The sequence below is a fragment of the Paramormyrops kingsleyae genome, unplaced genomic scaffold (assembly GCF_048594095.1).
Source record: "Paramormyrops kingsleyae isolate MSU_618 unplaced genomic scaffold, PKINGS_0.4 ups183, whole genome shotgun sequence".
Lineage (NCBI taxonomy): Eukaryota > Metazoa > Chordata > Actinopteri > Osteoglossiformes > Mormyridae > Paramormyrops > Paramormyrops kingsleyae.
The window spans coordinates 37,501-45,000 of record NW_027326121.1 but is presented as its reverse complement, the minus strand read 5'-3'; positions in this window follow the sequence as shown (position 1 = coordinate 45,000).

Below are 7,500 nucleotides of genomic sequence, written 5' to 3'. Positions count from 1 at the left end.
CCGATGGTTGACCATGTGTCGGGGCATGTGGTCGACCGCTGGGACTCTGGGCCGGGACGCGTGGTGGGGGGGAAATCCCTCAAAGGCCCGGCGGACCGGGAGAGAATCCAGGGTGGCTCCGCTGGTCGACCGCGCGTTCGGGCACACGGTCAACCGCCGGGTCTTTGAGAGACTTTCGCACTCTCTGACCGGAGACATAGTCGACCGCTGGGATTCTCGGCACTCTATGGCGGTGGTTAATCAGAACTTTGAAGGAATCCAGGGAGGCCCCGCTGGTTGACCGTGTGTCGGGGCATGTGGTCAACCGCTGGGACTTTGACAGATTTTTGCGGTCGCCCCGATGGTTGACCATGTGTCGGGGCATGTGGTCGACCGCTGGCATTCTCAGCCCTCTCTGGCGGTGGATCCTCAGAGCCCCGCCAGTCTGCCCCGCTGGTTGACCGCGCGTCCGGGCACACGGTCAACCGCCGGGACTTTAAGAGATTTTCGCACTCTCTGACCGGACGTGTGGTCGACCGCTGGCATTCTCAGCACTCCCTGGCGGTGGTTAATCAGAACTTTGAAGGAATCCAGGGAGGCCCCGCTGGTTGACCGTGTGTCGGGGCATGTGGTCAACCGCTGGGACTTTGACAGATTTTTGCGGTCGCCCCGATGGTTGACCATGTGTCGGGGCATGTGGTCGACCGCTGGCATTCTCAGCACTCTCTGGCGGTGGTTCCCCGGAGCCCCGCCGGACTCCAGAGCGGCTCCGCTGGTTGACCATGTGTGTCCGGGCACATGGTCAAGCACTGGGACTTTGGAAGAATCCAGCGTGGCTCCGCTGGCTTGTCCGCGGGTCCGGTCACGTGGTGGACCTGCGACATTCCGCCGATTCTGACCGCCATAGCTCGACCGTGCCTCGGCCCACCGAAACGGCCCGGGTACGCCCTGAAAGCCCGGGCGATTCTGAGCAACTTTGCCCGTATGACCCGGCTTCGCAATCCCCGTCTTAACCCCGAAATTTCAGCCCGAACAGGCCGCCCCCCACGGCCGCCTCGGTCGCCTGCTCTAATGCACCTTCGCACTCGCTCTCTTTTCGGTGCGCACCAGCCTTAAAGGGCCGGCGTCCATTTTCCCGCGGTACTGCACAGCAGAGCCCTGCGCGGCGGGACTTTTTTCCCCTCATCCCGCTCCCGCAGAATTTCTGACCATTGCCGCCCGCCCCCGCGGTCTGTCTCTGTCCAGTCCCGCCCGCACCCGCAACATCTCTGTCCAATCCCGTCTGCTTCCGCAGACACATTAACGCACATAGTGTACGGTTAAATACGTTTATATGCATTAAATGTTTTATTCCAGTCGAACAGGGACTGAATAAATAAATCGAATTCAACAAAAATCTCCCAACTTGGAATCGCAAATAAATGTATGTATGTATGTATGTATGTATGTATGTATGTATGTATGTATCCAAGCACTTTGCCACTCTTCTCACGACACACAAAGTCCGGGGGGCTGTTCTCCGTACGTCGCATAAATCATCCGGGATCGGAAGCCTCATCTCGGACCAGTTAATAGAGGTGAAAATCACAGATTTTTGGAGTCGCCCCGATGGTTGACCATGTGTCGGGGCATGTGGTCGACCGCTGGGACTCTGGGCCGGGACGCATGGTGGGGGAAATCCCTCAAAGGCCCGGCGGGCCGGGAGAGAATCCAGGGTGGCTCCGCTGGTCGACCGCGCGTTCGGGCACGCGGTCAACCGCCGGGACTTTGGGAGATTCTCGCACCCCCTGACCGGACGTGTGGTCGACCGCTGGCATTCTCAGCACTCCCTGGCGGGGGATCCTCAGAGCCCCGCTGGCCGACCGCGCGTCCGGGCACGCGGTCAACCGCCGGGACTTTGGGAGATTCTCGCACCCCCTGACCGGACGTGTGGTCGACCGCTGGCATTCTCAGCACTCTCTGGCGGTGGTTCCCCGGAGCCCCGCCGGACTGCAGAGTGGCTCCGCTGGTTGACCATGTGTGTCCGGGCACATGGTCAAGCACTGGGACTTTGGAAGAGTCCAGCGTGGCTCCGCTGGCTTGTCCGCGGGTCCGGTCACGTGGTGGACCTGCGACATTCCGCCGATTCTGACCGCCATAGCTCGACCGTGCCTCGGCCCACCGAAACGGCCCGGGTACGCCCTGAAAGCCCGGGCGATTCCGAGCAACTTTGCCCGCATGACCCTGCTTCGCAATCCCCGTCTTAACCCCGAAATTTCAGCCCGAACAGGCCGCCCCCCCCACGGCCGCCTCGGTCGCCTGCTCTAATGCACCTTCGCACTCGCTCTCTTTTCGGTGCGCACCAGCCGTAAAGGGCCGGCGTCCATTTCCCCGCGGTACTGCACAGCAGAGCCCTGCGCGGCGGGACTTTTTTCCCCTCGTCCCGCTCCCGCAGAATTTCTGACCATTGCCGCCCGCCCCCGCGGTCTGTCTCTGTCCAGTCCCGCCCGCACCCGCAACATTTCTGTCCAATCCCGTCTGCTTCCGCAGACACATTAACGCACATAGTGTACGGTTAAATACGTTTATATGCATTAAATGTTTTATTCCAGTCGAACAGGGACTGAATAAATAATTAAATCGAATTCAACAAAAATCTCTCAACTTGGAATCGCAAATAAATGTATGTAAATCATCCGGGATCGGAAGCCTCATCTCGGACCAGTTAATAGAGGTGAAAATCACAGATTTTTGGGGTCGCCCCGATGGTTGACCATGTGTCGGGGCATGTGGTCGACCGCTGGGACTTTGACAGATTTTTGCGGTCGCCCCGATGGTTGACCATGTGTCGGGGCATGTGGTCGACCGCTGGCATTCTCAGCACTCTCTGGCGGTGGATCCTCAGAGCCCCGCTGGCCGACCGCGTGTCCGGGCACGCGGTCAACCGCCGGGACTTTGGGAGATTCTCGCACTCTCTGACCGGACGTGTGGTCGACCGCTGGCATTCTCAGCACTCCCTGGCGGGGGATCCTCAGAGCCCCGCTGGCCGACCGCGCGTCCGGGCACGCGGTCAACCGCCGGGACTTTGGGAGATTCTCGCACCCCCTGACCGGACGTGTGGTCGACCGCTGGCATTCTCAGCACCCTCTGGCGGTGGTTCCCCGGAGCCCCGCCGGACTGCAGAGCGGCTCCGCTGGTTGACCATGTGTGTCCGGGCACATGGTCAAGCACTGGGACTTTGGAAGAGTCCAGCGTGGCTCCGCTGGCTTGTCCGCGGGTCCGGTCACGTGGTGGACCTGCGACATTCCGCCGATTCTGACCGCCATAGCTCGACCGTGCCTCGGCCCACCGAAACGGCCCGGGTACGCCCTGAAAGCCCGGGCGATTCTGAGCAACTTTGCCCGTATGACCCTGCTTCGCAATCCCCGTCTTAACCCCGAAATTTCAGCCCGAACAGGCCGCCCCCCCCACGTCCGCCTGGGTCGCCTGCTCTAATGCACCTTCGCACTCGCTCTCTTTTCGGTGCGCACCAGCCGTAAAGGGCCGGCGTCCATTTCCCCGCGGTACTGCACAGCAGAGCCCTGCGCGGCGGGACTTTTTTCCCCTCATCCCGCTCCCGCAGAATTTCTGACCATTGCCGCCCGCCCCCGCGGTCTGTCTCTGTCCAGTCCCGCCCGCACCCGCAACATTTCTGTCCAATCCCGTCTGCTTCCGCAGACACATTAACGCACATAGTGTACGGTTAAATACGTTTATATGCATTAAATGTTTTATTCCAGTCGAACAGGGACTGAATAAATAAATAAATCGAATTCAACAAAAATCTCTCAACTTGGAATCGCTAATAAATGTATGTAAATCATCCGGGATCGGAAGCCTCATCTCGGACCAGTTAATAGAGGTGAAAATCACAGATTTTTGGAGTCGCCCCGATGGTTGACCATGTGTCGGGGCATGTGGTCGACCGCTGGGACTCTGGGCCGGGACGCATGGTGGGGGAAATCCCTCAAAGGCCCGGCGGGCCGGGAGAGAATCCAGGGTGGCTCCGCTGGTCGACCGCGCGTTCGGGCACGCGGTCAACCGCCGGGACTTTGGGAGATTCTCGCACCCCCTGACCGGACGTGTGGTCGACCGCTGGCATTCTCAGCACTCCCTGGCGGGGGATCCTCAGAGCCCCGCTGGCCGACCGCGCGTCCGGGCACGCGGTCAACCGCCGGGACTTTGGGAGATTCTCGCACCCCCTGACCGGACGTGTGGTCGACCGCTGGCATTCTCAGCACTCTCTGGCGGTGGTTCCCCGGAGCCCCGCCGGACTGCAGAGTGGCTCCGCTGGTTGACCATGTGTGTCCGGGCACATGGTCAAGCACTGGGACTTTGGAAGAGTCCAGCGTGGCTCCGCTGGCTTGTCCGCGGGTCCGGTCACGTGGTGGACCTGCGACATTCCGCCGATTCTGACCGCCATAGCTCGACCGTGCCTCGGCCCACCGAAACGGCCCGGGTACGCCCTGAAAGCCCGGGCGATTCCGAGCAACTTTGCCCGTATGACCCTGCTTCGCAATCCCCGTCTTAACCCCGAAATTTCAGCCCGAACAGGCCGCCCCCCACGGCCGCCTCGGTCGCCTGCTCTAATGCACCTTCGCACTCGCTCTCTTTTCGGTGCGCACCAGCCGTAAAGGGCCGGCGTCCATTTCCCCGCGGTACTGCACAGCAGAGCCCTGCGCGGCGGGACTTTTTTCCCCTCGTCCCGCTCCCGCAGAATTTCTGACCATTGCCGCCCGCCCCCGCGGTCTGTCTCTGTCCAGTCCCGCCCGCACCCGCAACATTTCTGTCCAATCCCGTCTGCTTCCGCAGACACATTAACGCACATAGTGTACGGTTAAATACGTTTATATGCATTAAATGTTTTATTCCAGTCGAACAGGGACTGAATAAATAATTAAATCGAATTCAACAAAAATCTCTCAACTTGGAATCGCAAATAAATGTATGTAAATCATCCGGGATCGGAAGCCTCATCTCGGACCAGTTAATAGAGGTGAAAATCACAGATTTTTGGGGTCGCCCCGATGGTTGACCATGTGTCGGGGCATGTGGTCGACCGCTGGGACTTTGACAGATTTTTGCGGTCGCCCCGATGGTTGACCATGTGTCGGGGCATGTGGTCGACCGCTGGCATTCTCAGCACTCTCTGGCGGTGGATCCTCAGAGCCCCGCTGGCCGACCGCGTGTCCGGGCACGCGGTCAACCGCCGGGACTTTGGGAGATTCTCGCACTCTCTGACCGGACGTGTGGTCGACCGCTGGCATTCTCAGCACTCCCTGGCGGGGGATCCTCAGAGCCCCGCTGGCCGACCGCGCGTCCGGGCACGCGGTCAACCGCCGGGACTTTGGGAGATTCTCGCACCCCCTGACCGGACGTGTGGTCGACCGCTGGCATTCTCAGCACCCTCTGGCGGTGGTTCCCCGGAGCCCCGCCGGACTGCAGAGCGGCTCCGCTGGTTGACCATGTGTGTCCGGGCACATGGTCAAGCACTGGGACTTTGGAAGAGTCCAGCGTGGCTCCGCTGGCTTGTCCGCGGGTCCGGTCACGTGGTGGACCTGCGACATTCCGCCGATTCTGACCGCCATAGCTCGACCGTGCCTCGGCCCACCGAAACGGCCCGGGTACGCCCTGAAAGCCCGGGCGATTCTGAGCAACTTTGCCCGTATGACCCTGCTTCGCAATCCCCGTCTTAACCCCGAAATTTCAGCCCGAACAGGCCGCCCCCCCCACGTCCGCCTGGGTCGCCTGCTCTAATGCACCTTCGCACTCGCTCTCTTTTCGGTGCGCACCAGCCGTAAAGGGCCGGCGTCCATTTCCCCGCGGTACTGCACAGCAGAGCCCTGCGCGGCGGGACTTTTTTCCCCTCATCCCGCTCCCGCAGAATTTCTGACCATTGCCGCCCGCCCCCGCGGTCTGTCTCTGTCCAGTCCCGCCCGCACCCGCAACATTTCTGTCCAATCCCGTCTGCTTCCGCAGACACATTAACGCACATAGTGTACGGTTAAATACGTTTATATGCATTAAATGTTTTATTCCAGTCGAACAGGGACTGAATAAATAAATAAATCGAATTCAACAAAAATCTCTCAACTTGGAATCGCTAATAAATGTATGTAAATCATCCGGGATCGGAAGCCTCATCTCGGACCAGTTAATAGAGGTGAAAATCACAGATTTTTGGGGTCGCCCCGATGGTTGACCATGTGTCGGGGCATGTGGTCGACCGCTGGGACTTTGACAGATTTTCGCGGTCGCCCCGATGGTTGACCATGTGTCGGGGCATGTGGTCGACCGCTGGCATTCTCAGCACCCTCTGGCGGTGGTTCCCCGGAGCCCCGCCGGACTGCAGAGCGGCTCCGCTGGTTGACCATGTGTGTCCGGGCACATGGTCAAGCACTGGGACTTTGGAAGAGTCCAGCGTGGCTCCGCTGGCTTGTCCGCGGGTCCGGTCACGTGGTGGACCTGCGACATTCCGCCGACTCTACCGCCATAGCTCGACCGTGCCTCGGCCCACCGAAACGGCCCGGGTACGCCCTGAAAGCCCGGGCGATTCTGAGCAACTTTGCCCGTATGACCCTGCTTCGCAATCCCCGTCTTAACCCCGAAATTTCAGCCCGAACAGGCCGCCCCCCCACGTCCGCCTGGGTCGCCTGCTCTAATGCACCTTCGCACTCGCTCTCTTTTCGGTGCGCACCAGCCTTAAAGGGCCGGCGTCCATTTTCCCGCGGTACTGCACAGCAGAGCCCTGCGCGGCGGGACTTTTTTCCCCTCGTCCCGCTCCCGCAGAATTTCTGACCATTGCCGCCCGCCCCCGCGGTCTGTCTCTGTCCAGTCCGCGCCCGCACCCGCAACATTTCTGTCCAATCCCGTCTGCTTCCGCAGACACATTAACGCACATAGTGTACGGTTAAATACGTTTATATGCATTAAATGTCTTATTCCAGTCGAACAGGAACTGTCACCAATTAAAAAAAAAAAAAAAAAAACAGTCTGACTGGCCCTGAAATACATCCTCCGGGGTCCCATAGCTTGTGCCGGACACCTGCGCGCGTGTGTGTGTGTGTGTGTGTGTGTGTGTGTGTGTATATATGTATATGCCGTGGCTGATTGGATTTACACGCAGGGACACTGATTACCCTGAGCATGGCCCCAGGTGCCCAGGAGTAACCACCCCGTGGGGGCCCTGCCCTAAGCATGACCCTAGATGCCAGGCAGCAGCCCCTGACCCTGAGCATGTGCCCAGCAATAAGCCCCCCAGCCAATGGGGGCCCTGCCCCGAGCATGGCCCTAGATGGCAGGCAGTAGGTCCTGAGCAGCAGCACTTAGGGCTGTCACTGCCATCCGCCCAGGACTCCCACCTCCGCCCAGACTCCACCCCGGGGAAGGTGCACCTTAACCCGGCCGCACACCCTTGAAAGCACCACCTCCTCCTCCTCCTGGAGGATGAGCTCCAGCACTTAGGGACAGTGGAGTAGAGGATGAGCCCCAGCACTTAGGCAT